Source organism: Macrobrachium nipponense, chromosome 2 (genome assembly GCF_015104395.2).
Source record: "Macrobrachium nipponense isolate FS-2020 chromosome 2, ASM1510439v2, whole genome shotgun sequence".
NCBI classification, from domain to species: Eukaryota; Metazoa; Arthropoda; class Malacostraca; order Decapoda; family Palaemonidae; genus Macrobrachium; species Macrobrachium nipponense.
In genome coordinates, this window is record NC_087201.1 from 57930403 (window position 1) to 57948393 (window position 17991).

General features: G+C 46.9%; 1 protein-coding gene across 3 annotated transcripts in view; it reads right to left on the reverse strand.

Annotated features, from left to right (window-relative positions):
* LOC135220610 (TM2 domain-containing protein almondex-like) overlaps positions 1–17991 on the reverse strand; it is a 245560-nt gene that overhangs the window by 149993 nt on the left and 77576 nt on the right. The gene's annotated exons all lie outside the window — the stretch shown is intronic.

The window sequence follows — 17991 nt, forward strand, 5'->3', positions numbered from 1 at the left end:
CCTGATTCAGGGCGCTTGAAAAGATCCCCGCGTCCTGATTCCTGACGCTTAACAGGCTCTTGGCGCCCTAACACTTGACGCCTAAGTACTCTGGCGTCCTGTTTTCTGGCGTCCTAACTCCTGGCGCCCTGACTCCTGACGCCCTGACTCCTGGCGCCCTGACTCCTGGCGCCCTGACTCCTGGCGCCCTGACTCATGGCGTCCTGGCTCATAGCGTCCTGATTCCTGCCTTCTAGCAGAATCCTGACGTCCTGAATCCAGAGTTCTAAGAGGCTCTTGACGTCCTTTCTTGCGTCTTGCTGCCTCTTTGCGCCTGTCTGGCTCCTGGTCCTGAAGACCCAAGGGATCCTGATACCTAAATCGGTTTCCCGGTTCCTTGCACCTAAACGATCGAGACTTCTGCTTCCGATGCGCTGTGTCCTAAGAGGGCGCTTCGGGGAAGACAGCCTATAGGGCGAAAGGGCTCTCTCAGGAGAACAACTCCTATCCGACGAGTCTCTCGACGAAGGCGATAAACGTCCTGGAGATCGTGAGAGTTCTCTCCTATACGAAGAAGGACGCTTAGCGGAACTGTTAACAGGGAGCGAGACATCCTTCCTCCTTGTAAGAGTCCTTAGCAAAAGAGCCTACGAGCGAAGCTAATTGCTCTTGCAGATTAACCAAAAACTTCTTGGTCGGATCCTGAAGAGCAGGCTCCCCTCTTGTCTAGTCTTCTTAGGTCCCGAAGGCCAATCCCTCGGGAAAACTCGGGGCTGGAGTCAGCAGCGTCTCCTTTAGGAGCCTTCCAGGCTCTCTTCAAAGGGCGCGAACGGGAGGCCGAACTCCATCCTCGTCTAGGAGAGGAAGAGTCTGAGGCCGAAAAACACTCCTTTAGGACGCCTTTTCTGCGGCAATCCGAGGCAGCCTGGACTTAACAACAGGATCTGCCGAAGGGACGCCTGACCGTTGGGGATGTTCTGCATCCTCCCTGCGGCTTTCGACATTCCTCCTCCCCTGGTCTGGGAGTTTGGAAGAGGTCTAGGCCTAGGAGCAATGAGGAACCGGTCAGACGCCCCCTCCACTGCACTGGGGACACTGCACAAGTCACTATCACCACTCTTACCTTGGTTTAGAGCTCGTAGCTTGAGCTTGAAGTTTCTTAATTGAAGTTTTTACATTTTCCCGCTCTGACGAAGAATCTTTGGATTCAGAACAGGGAGAAGCAGCTGAGGCTAAGGGAAAATTGTTAGATGGAGAGTTAATTTCTTGTTCTAAGGAGCAAGATCTACTAGATGACCTAGCTGAAGCCTTCCTCACTCTATCTCTCTCAAGCTTCCTAACATATGATGATAATTCCTTCCATTCAAGCTCCGTAAGGTTCTCGCATTCCACACAGGTGTTAATAAAAGAACATTCATTCTCCCTGCATTTAGCGCAAATACTATGCGGATCAATGCCGATTTAGGCAGCCTAACCTACAGTCTTCCCTACTGCAAACTCTAAACATAGGTGAAGCCTTAGCGTCAGGACATCGTGAAAGAGTAGTCAAAACCAAAACGTCGAAAAACAGTCCACAATAAGTGTATGCCAAGCCAGAGAAAAAACAGAATACGTCACCAAAAAACCAATCCAAATTCTCGGCAAACGAGTTGAAATCCAAGATGGAGGAACGAACAATAGGTGTTGTCCGTTCAACCGACAGAGAAATTATGACTTAGAAAACGGGAATAGTTCCAGCACCCCACCCCCGCCACCCCAGCGGGCGGGAATGGTGGATCACCTGACCTACCTGTCGCGGTTGTGCCTTGACGAGTTTTAGTTTGAAATTCTGTCGGGACGAACCGAAAAGTCTATAGCTAAGTATATATCTGTGGGGTAAGTTACTTGTACAAAACTATTATTTCTAGGGTAAATGTACTAACACATACCAGAGAATAAATAAATAAAGAAAAAGGTCAGTATAACTGACTCGCTCACCCTCCCAGAGTGTCGGTATGAACACTATGGCGTGTGAGGGAACCACTACCCACGAGCCAAATGCCAATAGAATTCTCCCACTACAAAATCCCCCAAGAAGCGAGCCGACCCACAGAGTGGGCAGCACCTACTACTACTACTCCATCCATGCTGCCGACTGCTGCGCCTCTGGTGGCCATCCTGAAGTTAGCAGACAATCTTGGCGATGGGATGGGATAGGCGGGATTTCGCTGGCGACACGAGCCAATCGCCCAGAAATAGATTTTTCCTTACGTCAAAATCCCTTTTCTGGGCTCAGCTCGTGTCGCTGCGCGAAATCGTACCAGAGAAATAGCACAAGATTGTAAAGAAATCAACAAAAATACAAAGAGGTCTCAAATAAAAGATAAAATAAAAATAAATCAATATAATTGCTAATAAAGATACATATACACAGTGATACAAAATAGAAATATACAACAATAGTATTACTTAATCTATACTTAATGCTAATAATATTTCTTAACTTAAGGTAATATACATATATACAGGAGAAATATCATATATGTACAAAAAAAGGTATCTGTGTAAAGCTATGTATCAAAACAATCTAAAGCAATTAACATAAAAGTTGAATAAAACAAACTCAACAATAATAAAATATAAAGGAATGTATATGACTTAATATACCAAACCCGTAAAACCATTATAATAAGATGTATCTCCTAGCATAAAAATAAGGAGATGACATCTACGAGATCAGTAACCATCAACAAATGTGAGTGTCCCTAGCAAAAAAATAAGGGAAGGGACACCCACTATATCATCATCAAAGCAGCTAAGACACAAGGTGACCGTAGATGAACAAGGCAGGAATAGACGAACTGTTGGGTGAGGCAGGTAGAAAGGAGGACTGGATCTTCTACTAAGGATTAGTCAGAGTCAGGGGAAACTATGTTACCCGCTGCAACTGCTGAAAATTTCAGGGCTTCCAAGGACTTTAAGTAATGACGTTTGAACACTGTCGGCGATTTCCATCCAGTATACTTTTTCAACTCATCGAAGTTCATATGTTGGAAATAGTTAATTGAGGTGGCTACTGCCCTGACATCATGTGCTTTTGGGAAAGAGTCAGGATTGGCTTGTTTAATGAAGTACAGGATTTGTTGCCTGATGCCTTTAATAGATAAAGTACCACCTTTTTCTCTCTTAAGAGAGGACCCGATGAGGATGAGGAGGTCCTAGATAGAAAGGCTCGTAAGGCTGAAAACTGGCAAAGAATACATCTTGTGGAAGGGGTAGTACCTTCCATGGTTCCCACATCATCAAAGGATCTTCATTCTTAGCTAAAAAGCTACGTTCCGGAGAAAGTAGCACTTCCCCTGTGGGAAGGAACTGAATATGATCCGGATCTCTGGATAAAGCCTACAGTCTGAAATTCTAGCTCCTGAGGCCAAGCTAATAAAAATAGGGTTTTTCTTAAGAGCATTATAAACGAGCATGTGTCATTATTGGTTTCTGAAGCCAGTTTAGAACATCGTTTAAGAACCATGATACTGACGTAGGCCTTACAGAAGGTCTAAGTCTAGCACACGCCTTGGGAATAGACGAGAAGTAGGAATCTGTCAAGTCTATGTTGAACCCAAATTGAAAAATCTTTTTCAAGGCTGACTGTTTGTCGTAATTGTGCTATCTGCTAAGCCTTTTTGCAAATAGGATCTGAAAAAGGATATAGCTGAATTGATTGTCATGATCCTAATATCTGATTCTTTCAGGAAGGTTGCTAACTTTTTGACAGCAGCATCATACTGTCTCAAAGTTGAATCTCTTTTATCGGATTCCAAGAAGAGAATATTCTGAGGGTCAATATTCGCATCCCTCTTCGCTGCAAACTTCATGAAATCCATAAAGTTAGGGTTTTGAGAATCCCTGAGGAAGCGAACACAGTCTTCGTTTGTACTGACTGGGAGAGCTTGGGATTGGGGATCCGAAGAGGGCGGGAGACCCAGTTCCAGAATGAGAGGGTACCAATTGCTCTTCGGCCAGTCTGGGGCTACTAGAGCCACTTGACCCTGAAGTCCTGAGTTTGTTTAACACTTTCATGAGAAGATTCACTGGAGGAAAGACATAAATCCTCCCCCAGTTGTTCCAGTCTAGAGCCAGGGGCGTCCGTGGGCATAGGCCAGAGGGTCCAGGTTGGGGGCCACATAACACGGGAGTTTGGGTGGTTCGCCTTGAGATGCGAAGAGATCCACCTTGTAGACCTGGAACTCTCTGAAGAATCCATTGGAAACGAACTGTTGTCCAGTGACCATTCCGACTCTAGAGGTACTGATCGGGATAGAGCATCTGCTATGACGTTTCTCACTCCAGCTATATGAGTGGAGGAGAGATGCCAACTGAACTTGTCCGCCAGGAGAAATATGGCTACCAATGACATGATTTAGATGACGTGACTTGGAGCCTCCTCTGTTTACACAATGTACTACCTGGACTGCGCTGTCCAGGACTAGCTTTATGTGGGAGTACTTTGGCGGAGAAAAAAAAACGTAACCTTTAGAGTCAAGAATACTGCCATTGCCTCCAGTACATTTATATGGAACTGACGGAACTGAGGTGACCACGTTCCTTGAACCTTTTTGAACTGGGAATATCCTCCCCAACCGCTTAATGAAGCGTCTGTGTGGATAGTGATCCCTGGCGGAGGAAACTGAAGGGGCACTGACACCGACAGGTTCTTGACTTTCGCCCACTGGCCGGAAGTCGATTCTTTAGAATCAGAGGGACTGAGGACAATTTGTCCCTGGACCTGACATTTGCTCGTGAGCGCCAGATTCTGGTTAGGTCTTTCAGTTTGGCTTTATTAGGATGTTCGTCACTGATGCAAACTGGAGAGAACCCAGGATCCTTTCCTGAGATCTTCTTGAAGCCAGTTTGTGACTCAGAAATTGCTTGACTGACTTCGCTATTTCCTTCCTCTTGGATGATGGAATCGACAGAGTATGGGAGGATAGATTCCATTGAATGCCTAGCCACTGAAAGTTTGACTCTGGAGTGAGTCTTGACTTGGTCCTGTTTATCTTGAAGCCTAGATATTCCAGGAACTGAATCACTTTCAGTGTTGCTTTGTTGCATTCCTCGACTGTTGAAGCCCAGATCAACCAATCGTCGAGATACGCTACTACCATAACCCCTTGCGATCTGAGTTGTTGAACAACTACTTCCGCCAACGATTCGTAAACACTCTGGGGGCTACGTGAGCCCGAAAGGAACTACCTTGAAGGAGAATGTCTGGTCTCCTATCTTGAAGCCCAGATACGGACGGAAGTGTCTTGCAATAGGGATATGATAGTAAGCGTCTGTAAGATCGATAGAGGTGGTGACGGCCCCACGGGGAAGTAAGGTTCGCACCTGCGAGATCGTGAGCATCTTGAACTTGTCGCAAGCGAATGGGCTAAGTTTAAGCGGGACAAGTCTAAGATTACCCTTCTTTTTGTGAGCCTTTCTTTGGCACGCTGAACAAGCGTCCTTGAAATTTTAACCTTTTGACTCTCGCTATAGCTCCTTTCTGAAGGAGATCCTCCGCATACTCCGTCAGTTCCTTGGAAGGAAGTGGCGGAAAGGCCTGGATGGGGGTGGGTTCGTTAACCAGCTCCAACCCAGGCCTTTTGACACAATGCTCTGAGCCCACTTGCTGAAGTTCCACCGGTGGCGAAAGTGAAACAGCCTCCCTCCTACTGAAGTTCTTCATTGGTTCTGGTAGCCTCCTCGGCCTCCTCTGAAATGTTTTCCCCTATTAAAGGGACCTCCCGATCCTCTCCCACGAAAGGAACGCTTACCTCTGCCTCCCTTACCCGCAGCGGTCATACTTCTGTGAAGCTTGACTCTCGAAGGCTTGATTGTAAGCTGGAGAGAGGGCGTGAAGAGGTGGAGGGCTGACGGCTGAGGGGAGATAACGTCTGTGATGAGCCTTTGAAGTGGAAGGTTGGGCTGTTTGCACTAAGGGAACCGCCGGAACTTGCTGAGAAAAGCGTGGCTTTTGGCTTTTTCTGGTAGGGCTGGAAACGTCTGGGTTTCCTTAGACCCTTACCTCTAGCTGCTAGATCTTGCCTCCTCTTGGCCGTAAGACCCCAACGGTCCTTAAGGCTCTGGTTCAACCTCGTAGCCTCTGACTGAACTTCCTTCACCATCGCTTCTGGGAAGAGGTCTGCTCCCCAGATGCTCGACGCAAGTAACCTATTCGGCTCGTGCCGAATAGTTGCTTCTTGTAGGACATGCTTCCTACAATTCGTCCTAGCAGTGGCAAACTCAAACATATCTGACTGTACCGTTTGAGTCAGGGATTTGGTCATAAGCTTGAAAAGCGGCTCTGAACCATAGGCTATGGTGGCCACCTCGGTCATAGCCATGGAATTAATAGATCTGGCTAACCGCGATTTGGCGTCAAATTTCAGCCTGAATAAGGCTATCTGGAAGCCTAGGTAGCTTTTCACCAAACTGCTCCATAGCACAGTCCGGTTGCGTTTGCCGTTTAGCTGAGAAGGTGTTAGGTAAGTCTTCCCACAATTCTCCGGCTGAAGGAAGTAACGGAGATGTAGGATCTGCTTCCTTCAGTTGAGGCATGGGGTCCCCCTTCTGGGCCGCTGGAATGGTAGACGTCGCGATCTTGTCAGGAAAGGGAGCGGGGTGGGTTACTCTCATCCATCGTAAAGATCGTAAAACGGACTCTTGAAAGGTTGGATTTTCGTATTGGAACAATCCATGTCCTCTAGACACCTGAGCCATTTCTCTGAGCCTGGTCACGCGAATAGAGGACTGTCTCCTTTGGTACTTTATCATCCCGAGTCATGGCTGAGGCGGTGAGCCTTGCGTAGCCGATGAACGGAGGCTGAAGGTCTTCCGGGTAGAACTCGAAGTCCTCGATCCTCCGAGTTCCAAATTCCGGGATAGAAATGAGTCCGTCTTGGAAGGGGGCGTATGACGCTACTCTCCAAGGGTTGTTCATTGAGAACGGAGGTAGAGAGTCATACGGGGAAGCTGGGCTCCACCTGTATTGAAAGGTGGAGGAGAGGCTAGAGGAGCTTGGACTCAGTCCGGTATAATGGTGTCTTGAGAGGTAATCCTATCCGACAACCGAGAGATCATTTGTTCCATGCTACTTTTCAGAGACCCAACCAGGTCGCCCACCATGTTGTAACAGACCAGCATTGGAGTCCAAAGCCGGAGCTGCTGCGGAGGTGGAGGGGTGGCTCTGAATTGGAACCAAGGGTAGCGGAACTGACGACTCTGTTTTCGAGTTGTGAGGATCTCTCTCTGGAGGATTTACTCCTCGAGGACTTAGAGCCGGACCAGAAGCTTTAGATCTGTCTGCTTCCGGGATTCCTAGCCGAGAGACTTATGAGAGGAGGATGACGCCGAAGCCGTCTTCTTAGACGACGACGACGTCTTTGTCAAGGATTTCACTGCTTGACCCTTGACCTTGGTCTAACTGAAGCGTCAGGAGGAGTATATAATTCATCACCCGTAAAGCCTTGGAAGGATGGAGAGATTGCAGGAGTAGAAGAAACAGTTGCACCCAAGGGTATCCCTGGGTGTCCACCTTACCTACCTCGACCAAACAGGTCGTCTACACCTACCATAGGTTCTACATTAATATCCAACGTCGGCGACTTCCGAGGAGATGTCCTGGCCTTGGTCAGTCAATGAGGCAGCCAGCTGTTGCTGGATGAAGGCGATAGTCGGGGCCGCCTCTACGGGTCGACGTATCCTGTCGCCTTGCCTCCGGGGAAGATTAGTACCGCCAACCTTTTCTCCAGGATGTAGGGCATACCCTTGGCGGCGTTCTTCCCGAAACCGCCGACCCAGGCCCGCAGGGTTGCCAGTGCGGTATCCCTCACGGCCGGCGCCTGGAAGAGAGGGTAGTGATTAGATTTAAGAATAACTTAAAACTAAAGCTAACTTAAAGCATAACTTAAAATTATAGGGGCATAAGGCCCTTGAATTTACCTTAAGTTAGAGTGATTGATGTAAAACTTAAGCACTATAACAGATGAGGACCAGCTACCGGTGTAGATGGCAATACGTTACCCCAGTCTAAAAGCTGGCTCCTCACCAGATCGTAAATCATATGGTACACGTCTCATGGTACCAGACCTGGATGTCCCCGTGCGGCAGTCGCGCATGGAGCATGGGACCGGCAAACTTCGTGTCCACATGGGTGTCCTGAAGTGTGGCGGCGCATCGCGGATGCTCACAGTTGGTGGTCTGTAAGTGGAAAGGACACATGAGTATCTTAAAGAATATCACTTACAGGCTAAAGGACAGAAGAACTCCGTTGCATGCCGGAGCTCGGAAAAAATTCGGGCATAGCCCCTCCCTTAATCGCCTGAATAGGCTATAAACCCCGGAGGTATCCGGTGAATAAGAAGGGAGGGGGAATGGTAATGTTTAAGGTACTTAAAATAAACTTAACATCTTAAACCTAAAAGCTCGAACGTACCGGACTAAGTCCAGTGCGTGGCGGAGTGTATAACTCAGTGAAACGGAGAGGTTAGAAGGTGGACCGGACTGGTATTGTTCCGGTACCCCGTTGGGGTATTAGCACTAGCACCCTTTCCGCTAGGCGATGCCAGGTCTCCGGTGGTAAAGGAGCCCTAGGTAAGGTGGGGAAAGGAGCAAGGGGCATTAAGGAGCTCGGGCTAAGTAACGGAGCGACGGAGTAGTAATGGAGGGGGGGAAAGGCCAGTCCCCCACCTTACCATCCGACCGGACCGAGAAGCCGGAGAGGTCGAGTCCAGTCTGGGTCTGTCCCGTCCCTCTACCCCCTCGCCTGGGGGGAGAGAGGGAGGCAGGCTCGGGTATGCGGAGCGAGCATGGGCAGGCCTAGCCACCCCCCCCGACCCTATGGAAGAGCGGGAGGGGGGAAAGGTGACTGGACAGGCGTTCTTGGCTGCATCGTGATCACATAGTGACCAGGGGCGGGGCGATAAGAACAACAACTAAGCCTAGAACATAACCAACTGATCAGAGAGATGCTATCAGGAAGCAAACCGAGCTGACAAGCGGTAACATAAAGGCCCAATGGGCCATGACCTAGGCTAAGCGAGCCAGACGCCTAACTAACCTAACAATATCACATAAAAAATATAAATGAATAATAAAATGAAAGAAAGAAAAACAAAAATAGTAGGAGAAAAAATCCAGGAGTGTACGACTAACCCGAAGGCAAATCTACCACTCAAAGCTAGCCGAGGCCGATACTAAGAGCCGTGGCTAGGGTCGGATGGAAGAGCCTACATAAGGTAAAAGACATGCATGCATGACAAAACCGTGTAGACCTTACCCTAAACAAAGCGGATAATAAAATAGAGCGTACAAAAAGCCAGGGGATGTTCTGGGTATGGGCGACCCAGAACGGACCCACCACGAGGCAGAACCATGCTGCCATGCTTCCGACCTAGAGATCGTATTTATACCTAAAAAAATGTTATTGTTATGATACAATAAAGTTTGTTCATACTTACCTGGCAGATATATAATATAGCTGTATTCTCCGACGTCCGACAGAATTTTAAAAATTCTCCCTCCCGGCACAGCAGTGGGGGCGGCCAGGTGGTTAGTACCCATTCCCGCCGCTGGGAGGCGGATATCAGGAATCATTCCCATTTTCTATTCAGATTTTTCATACCACTGTCCCTGAGGGGAGGTGGGTGGGTACTTTAATTATATATATCTGCCAGGTAAGTATGAACAAACTTTATTTTGTATCATAACAATAACATTTTGTTCATGAAACTTACCTGTCAGATATATATATAGCTGAATCCCACCATTGGAGGTGGGAAGGGACAGAATAGAGGATTTAGGAAACACCTCAAGTGCAGATGATTGACATCTTGATTCCTTACCTGTTAGCATAGCTGACTTCTTGATTACTGTCACCGAAGGTCTGCTTTTGCTTTACTAGAGTTGCCAACAAGGTAGTGACCTGTGTAGTTGGTGCGCTCTAGATGATCTGTCAACGGGGGCGTGACCACAATGTGACTAGACCATATTGACCATACTGTGAGGGCAACGAAGCTAAAACACCACCTGACCTAACCTATCGAAGTTAGTCCCATAACTTCTAGGCTAACGAAAGGGAAAGCGCCTCAAGCGACCAACCCTTCAAAGTTAAAAGCACACCTATCCCTTTTTCTATAGGATAGGATTCGTGCTGCTTCCTGCCTCCAATAATATTTCTACGGATATGTATGGTCCTAGCGACTCGCAGATCTCATGTCGTCTTCACATCCCGTCGGGGAGTGTGAACGCGAACACAGAGTTGCTTCGCTCAAACGTGGCACTACAGGATATTACTGAGTGTCATGCTCTGTTGAAATGCTTCCGAGGCCGCGCCTCACCTCCTGTGAGCATTTACTTAAAAGGTTTCAAATCTTTGTTCAAACATGGACGAATGAGCCTCTTAGAAAGACTCCTTCCAAAAATAACGCCAGGGCGTTTTCTTCGACTATGGGGCAAAGTATGGTCCCTTTTTTACCGGAAACACCGCAGATTGTCCGAATGACCTTGACTTTCTTTAGTTTTATCAAGATAAAACTTGAGAGCCCCGACAGGGCACAGACTCTCTGTGGCTCTTGCCCAATAATTTGTGCCATCCCCTTGATCTCCAGGCCTCTGGGCCAAGGGTTAGGACGGGTTTTCGTTCTTAGCAAGAACGGAAGGCTTAGAGGACACCGAATTATGTCCTCTAAACGCAAAACCTCTGATGATGGCTAAAACCTCACTAACCCATATTTCCGTAGCTAGAGTGGTTAGAAAATTAGCCTTTCTGGTCACGTGTATTAAGTTTACAGAAAGGAGAGGTTCGAAATGCTTTGACATCAAGAACTTCAGACTACGTCTAAGTTCCATCAAGATTTCCGCAGACCTCAAAGATCGTGAAGGGCTTTGTTGTTTGACAGATCCGAATCTCTGAGCCTAGAGGCCGTCAACAACATATTCCGTATTCTACAATCGTTGGGACTGTTAGCTTATCCCATACTTCAGACGGAATGGGAAGGCGGTAAAGTCATTCACAGAGGTCAGAGGTAGAGGAACAGTCATTCTTCCTGCCCTATGTCCAGAAACGGCCCACTCCGATTGGTACACTGCAAATATGCAGCAACTGCTTTGCTTTGGCAATGAGACTTGCAATTAATCTTGAAGATCCTCTCGCTTCTTGACAGTCTGAACGCATTCAGACTCAGATCGGAGAGATTTTAGGTACCTCTCGAAGTGAGGCTGTTAGAGTAGACCGATTCTCTCGGGAAGGGTCCTTGGAAAGTGCTCTCTGAAGGACGTGACCTCTGTGAATCCAGCCTCTCGAAGGCCAACATGGGGCGATCAGCGTCTTTCTCACTCCCTCTGACGCCAGCGATTATCTTATTACATTTCCTAAGCTTTTGAATAGGGGAAAAGGGCTAACCAACTATCCCCATTCCATTACTATAGGATGGCGTCTATTGCTACGCTCTCGGATCGAGAATAAGGGCGCAACGTAGAGGAAGCTTCTTCGTCTTCAATATTGCAAAATCTACGAAAGGACGTCCCCAAAGTCTCCACAACTCTCGACATACTTCTAAGCGAGGATTACTCAAAAGTCAAAAACGTCAGTAGTTGCTGCCGTCGATCGAGAAGATCCGCACGGACGTGCAATCGTGTAACGAACCTCTTAAGGATCGTTACGTTCCGTGCCTATGCCGATAACCATCTCTCTTTTCTTGGGATATGAGAGCTGCGGAATTATCTGAGATGATTTGGACCACTCGACCAAAACCTCACTCTTCGAGGAACTGGAGAGCCAACCAAATTGCTTCCAATTCTTTTAGATTATGTGCCAGGACCTCTGTCCGGATGCCTGGCTCCCTCTCATTATCACCTGAGGTGATCCTTAACCCATTGAGAGACGTTTAGAATTATCTCTAGATCTTTGATGTTATTTCAGTTCTCCTGTAGGAAAAACTGTAGAGGTTCTGAATTGCAGTCTATTCAGGGAAACAAGCTTCTCCAGCGAGGAAATGGTCCCCAGCAGACTCATCCATTCCCTCACTAAGCATGCTTCCTTCCCTAATAAGGCTGCGCTTTGCATAAGCAGGAGAGCATTATTATAGTGCTATGCTGCGGTAGACTCGTACAGAATTCTGTACAGTGCGGTAAGCAGCGACCGAACATGTCTAAGAGATATCTCTGTTGAAAATTTTCTTAGCAAAAGGAAGTCGTTTATTCATGATTACCAGAAATCCCTCAACCCGAGGCGAAAGTCATGATTGTAGGGCAGAGATACGGTTCGTAAATCAATCCCCGTCCCGCGGGAGAGAGAGACGTAACGACTGAGCAGTACAACGAGCTACCTAACACTGAGTTGGTGACAGGTGTGAGACACTGTGACAGTTACAGGCAGCAGCTTATGTTCACCTTCTCGCAGTCTTATGCCGAGTTGCCAGCTATTCTATTCATCTAAGGAATAGATTTTCCATTATTTGAACAGAAACTCTCAAGTTGGCATATCTAAGCGAAACAGAATTCGCTAATACAGAAGCTGATTTTGTGTGTGGTCGTAACATTACGCTTAATTAACCAAATGTTAAATCGGAAACTCCTGGAAAGTTGCCGGGAGTACCGATTAAATATACTGGCGTCATCCACAATGACAGCAACCTCTCGTTTCGCACTATTCTGCCTGAGTTACCAGCTACTCTCTTCTACGAAGGAATAGGTTCGTTACTATTATCGATCATAAGAAAATTCTCAAGCAGGCATATTTAAGCGAAACATAATTCGCTACATGCAGAAGCTGAGTGGTGTTGTTGTAAACAATACCTTCAAGCATTGTCCTTACACCGGAAACTCTGGAAGTTTGCAGGAAGTACCGATTAAAATACACTTAAAATAACAGTCCTTTCGGTTGCCATCTGTAGAGGTAACCACGATATGCGTATATGACTTGAACTTTACATTAGTAATATGACGCGAAGTTAAAATACCTAAGTATTGCAGTCACTTGAACATATAATTTCTCTACTACATTCTTTCCTCGACGAGGAAGAGAGAGAGAATGGAAATCGACTGTCTTCATTCTCTTTGCCAAGAAAAGGAATAATATTATTCAAATGGAAATCCTCAAGTGAGAACCGAAGAATCGAAAAGGAAAGTTCAAGCTTCTTATGATATTGACATAAGACTTCATGGAAGTAGTCTATAAGTCTTTTCCTCGGATGAGCCTCTGACTAATGAATGAGAGCTCTTTCGAAATTTTTTTGTTACTTATCCGCTTATGCGATAAAATGTTATAAGAACTTTGTCAATGAGAAACTAACCCAATTGCATGACGGAAAGTAAATCCAGGAATTCGAGCACTATAGCCTTCCGATTCCCGCAGAAATCGAGGAAGGGGGGTAGGATCCTGATTAGAGACTGGGCTTACGACAGGAAGGGACCTTAATGTTCCCCTTCGGCAGCGCAATCCCGAAAGCAGACGAGGCGTTTTATGACACCGAAATCTGCTTACAGTTTTCCTGGAATTCATCAAGTGATGGATTCTCTTGAACGCTCCCTTCGTAGAAAGAGAAGTAGACATCTTGACGAGACCAAACTCCGTCCTCTACTTCGACGACGCCCCTCTTGAAGAGCGTTCTTGCAGGAATCTGCCGAACGTCTTGATGCGTAGGACGCCTATCGTTCTGAAGAACGTCCTGGCAAGTGCTCTACCGAGCGTCATGACGTTGTAGGATGCCGAGCGTCTTCAAAAGCGTCCTCGCTAGCGTCCTGGCGAGCGTCTCGCTAGCGTCCTGGCGAGCGTCCAGATGTGTAAGACATCGAGCGTTTCCTTCCAAAAAGCTTATCAATGTTTATGACGTCGAGCGTCTTCTGAAAGGCCACCCGAAAAGCGTCCTGGAGAGCCGCACACTGCTCCTGAAGTGTGAGAGCCCTATAGGAAGACGTAAGGCTATCGTCTCCAAGGACGGCCTTAAAGACTTCGTTACCTTCTAACAAAGACGGTGGCCGCCTGTGCAACATTTTGCGTCCTAGTAATGCAAATGAAACATATCCAGACACGCGCTCAAAAAAAAGGAACGCGAGCGTTCCGAAAGGCATCGTCGCGAGGTGCTTCCCGAACGTCCTGATTGCATTCTTTGAGCGTCTTGAAGAGCGTCCGGAATAGAAGAGCGACGAACCTCAAGGGAAGCGTCATAGTAGAATGACGTGCGTCAACACGAGTAACTTGAGAGGCTTCCTGGCGAGGGGAGAGCCGCTCATGAAACGCGAGCGTCCTAAGCATAAGTACGGTGATCGTCATCAGGACGAGTCTTCAGGACGTTCGCCACTCTTGACAAAAACGACGGCCGGCTGTGCGACATCTTGCGTCTTTGTCACGCTCATCGACACTGCAGAAGGGCATTTAAAAGGACGCCTGTGTGTTCTTGGGTATGAGGAATTCTTTAGCCCTTCTCCTGTCGAAAACTAGGATAGTCTGTCCAGTGTCATCTCTGTCGCTGACAGAGCGTCCCTTAGGGACGAGTAAGATGCGTTCTTGGCGAGCTGTTTGACTATGCAAAATCAGCTTGCCGGACGTCAATCTTATGAGCTTGAACAATATCCCGTTTCGTAGTAAAGCGAACGTCACATAACGTATACATAACGCCATGAGGGGAGGAGGAAACCTTAGCCGATGACAAATAAGACCTCCTTGGAGCGTCCACCAAATTGGCGAAATCTCCTTGAGAAGAAGACGGTGCTTTCAATCCTGCTTCTTCTCCTGTTTCGTACCAGATCCCAGCTCTCCTTTCAGTCTAGATGGAGGAAGTGCAAACGAAGTCTTCCTCTCGATAGAGCGTTGAATGTCCGCGAAAGGCGTCCTTGTGAGGGTCCTGCCTTAAGGACATTTTTTTTAATCTCTTGACCAAGACGACAGCCGCCTGTGCGACATTTTGCGTCTTTGTCCGGCTTATCGATATTAAGTCAAGCCGAAGGACGCCAGATCGATGTGGGTTCCCCGCCCTAACCCTCCTTCGGCTTTCGACATGCCCTCTCCCTAGTCCTGGGAGTCCGACAGAGGTCCAGGCCTAGAGGCGTTATGGGGCGGATCGACGTTCCCTCCTGACGAGAGAGAGACGTGAAGCGTCCTCTTCTCTAAACGCTTCTTAGAGGCGCGAGTCCTTCCGAGAGCTCCAACCTTGCGGGAGGACGCCTCGGAGGACGAGAAGCAATCTTTCATGATTCGTGCACGTGCAATGATCTTTGGCAGCCTTATCCTGCCGAAGGGACGCCAGATCGGTGGGGGGGTTCCCGTAACCCTCCTTCGGTTTTCAACTTGCCCCCTCTGGTCCTGGGAGTCCGACAGAGGTTTAGACCTAGAGGCGTTATAGGACCGATCTGACGCCCCCTCCACAACACTAGGGGCAAAATCAACATCACTACACTCACAACCACTGATTGGAGAGCGAGCACTTTTTCAAGCTTACTTGATGTAATCCACAATAATAGAAAGGGCATTACTTCTCACAGAACTTCCTCTAGGCCGTAAGCCATACCACAGTTAGGCAAAATAAAGTCTACTGGAGGTTAGTAGGTTCATTATCCTAACTTCTGTTACTGTGGAGGAAGACCTCCTGATTCTATCACGCTCTAATTTGCGTACATACGAATTCCATACGTCTCTTCGGAATCAGTCAACATTACACTAATACATTGATCTCTCACAAAGAAAACATGTACGTCATGTATACTAAACGAGTGTCTACCGAAGTTTCGGTAGCCTCCCCTTACCCGTTGCAGACAAACAAAATCTGAAACTAGGCTACCTAGATTCAGACATCATATGCAATGAAAAAATTTTAATTAATTTAATGATAGCGTATGCTAGCCACAAATCCAAGTCAATCATTCAAAAAAATAAGTAGGATACTTAAGCGGCTAATGAAGTTTCAAAATCCTAGGCGGAGGTAGTGGAAACAGGTGTTTTCACTACCGCAACAGAGAAAAAATCTGAATAGAAAAATGGGAATGATTCCTGATATCCGCCTCCCAGCGGCGGGAATGGGTACTAACCACCTGGCCGCCCACTGTGTGTCCGGGAGTGAAATTCTGTCGGACGTCGGAGAATACAGCTATATATATCTGACAGGTAAAGTTTCATGAACAAACGGCAAATACGTGCTCAGGCCGGAAAAAACCAAATAGCAATAAACACTGAGTACTTAACTCGCTGCTGCGATGGCTGCACGCTCCATGGTAATAAAATCCAAGAGAAAGGGCACAAAAACACAGAGAAGAAAATGGCACGTGTGTATCGTGTGCGCTAACTGAAAAGGATGTCCACCAGAGGCGCAGCAGTCGGCAGCATGGGATGGAGTAGTAGTAGTAGGTGCTGCCACTCTGTGGGTCGGCGTCGCCTATTGGGGGATTTGTAGTGGGAGAATTCTATGGCATTTGCTCGTGGTAGTGGTCTCACTCGCCATAGTGTTCATACCGACACTCTCTGGGAGGGTGAGCGATTCAGTTATACTGACCTTTTTCTTTATTTATATTCTCTGGTATGTGTTAGTACATTTACCTAGAAATAATAGATAAAGGATATTTCGCGCAGCGACACGAGCTGAGCCCAGAAATGTGGTTATAATGAGACCGCATCTATCTTTCAGACAGACATATTCTTTGGAGTGATGAAATGTGCCCAGCCACTGGCACTGCTCGCTCTCTGAGCGAGCGAACAGTGGACGAATCCAACTGCAGAGAAGTTCCTCACACTCTCGAAAGACTCAGAGGAAGACGTTTCATTAGACACTTCTGCATTGGAAGTCTAAAGTGGATAAAGGTATCGATACTCAATGAAGGGTGTCAATCCTTCGCAGGTACAGCAACACACCAATAGGACAAAGTAATGACAGATCTGGATCAACCAATACAAAGTCCAAAGCGCACAAATCATGAAGGTTTCGGACTCGTCACCAGATGCCAAATGATTGCGCATCCGAGATATAGTTACAACATAACACCTGCCTTTTGAAGGGTGATGTTGAGAATGAACTATGCAAATCATCTATCTTGTTTGCCAATGATGTTGACAGAGGGAAAGACAGAAATTTCTCATCTGTAGTTAAAAATCTCAACCAAGGAGAAACAAAACTACTTAGTGAATGACTGAGGTGGATGTGGATCTATGTCTTCACAGCTGAATCGGAGAGAAGTGAACTCTCTAGATTCTAATCATAGAAAAAGTCCTGTCGATGACACCAGCAAGTTAACACAGCTCTAATCCCTGGTGTTTTACAGGACTGAAAAAGTTAGTCCACTATTTCATTGCTGCTCAGCAAGATAATCGGTGCTTGCAATAAAGGCAGAGAGCCTTTCAGTAATGAATTCAGGGTGAATAAAGAATATTTGAACAGCTTATGAATTAAAAAATGTATATTTGAAGACAAAACCATTCTCATCATTGCAGCGGCCGATGGGGCAGGTGCAATGGAACAGAAGGCTACAGACTTCCATTATACCGTGAGGTAAACAGAAAGATGATAATGAGTTTAATGTTGACCACGAGACATGGGCCCTATGCGAGGATTCTGAGCCAACCAGAGTAGGTCTGAAAATGCCAGGCAGAGATTCAAATTGGTAGTTAATCCTTGATGGAGAAGAAACAGTACTGCCAGGCAGAGATTCAAATTGGTAGTTAATCCTTGATGGAGAAGAAACAGTACTAAGACGAAAAGAATCTTGGACCAAAGGCAGTATTCTGTCACTCGCTTGACTCCTTATACTGAATTGCCTGGTAGTGCATTCCATGATGGAATGCGTTCGGCTAGAACCATCGAGCGCAAAAAAGATACACTTGAGCATCTGCATTTTAACCGAAATGGGAAGGAAAGAAACCCTCTTGTTCAGTGATAGAGCACATGTCGTGGTATTGTTAGCAAACAATACCATCAGTCATCTCAAAATCAATATTGGAAACTCTTGGGAGGCCCAAAAGGCTGTCCTGAGTTTTAGGGTAATTATGAGAAGGTACTATTCCTCTCC